This window comes from Dreissena polymorpha, chromosome 8 (assembly GCF_020536995.1).
Source record: "Dreissena polymorpha isolate Duluth1 chromosome 8, UMN_Dpol_1.0, whole genome shotgun sequence".
Lineage (NCBI taxonomy): Eukaryota > Metazoa > Mollusca > Bivalvia > Myida > Dreissenidae > Dreissena > Dreissena polymorpha.
Window position 1 is genome coordinate 20996491 of NC_068362.1, and position 319 is coordinate 20996809.

The window sequence follows — 319 nt, forward strand, 5'->3', positions numbered from 1 at the left end:
TGATAAACTTTCACTTGAATAAGGGAAATACAATTAATGTCTCAACAAATACATATCTTTTTCAAATGGGGTTTAAAGCAATCTGCAATTAAAGTTATATTGTTATATTGTAATATATGTTAGTAACCTGTCACAACAGTTGATCGAATTATGTAAATGTATTGAAACAAGTGTTGCAGATTTCCATTCGAAAAATGTTGCGAGCTTTACATGGTTCATCATATTTCTCAATGTTAACTTGCATTTTGTATGCGCGAAAGTCCAACTGTTAAACGCTGGTGTAAACCAAGTTAATGCGTCTTGCACTATCTAGTGTTTC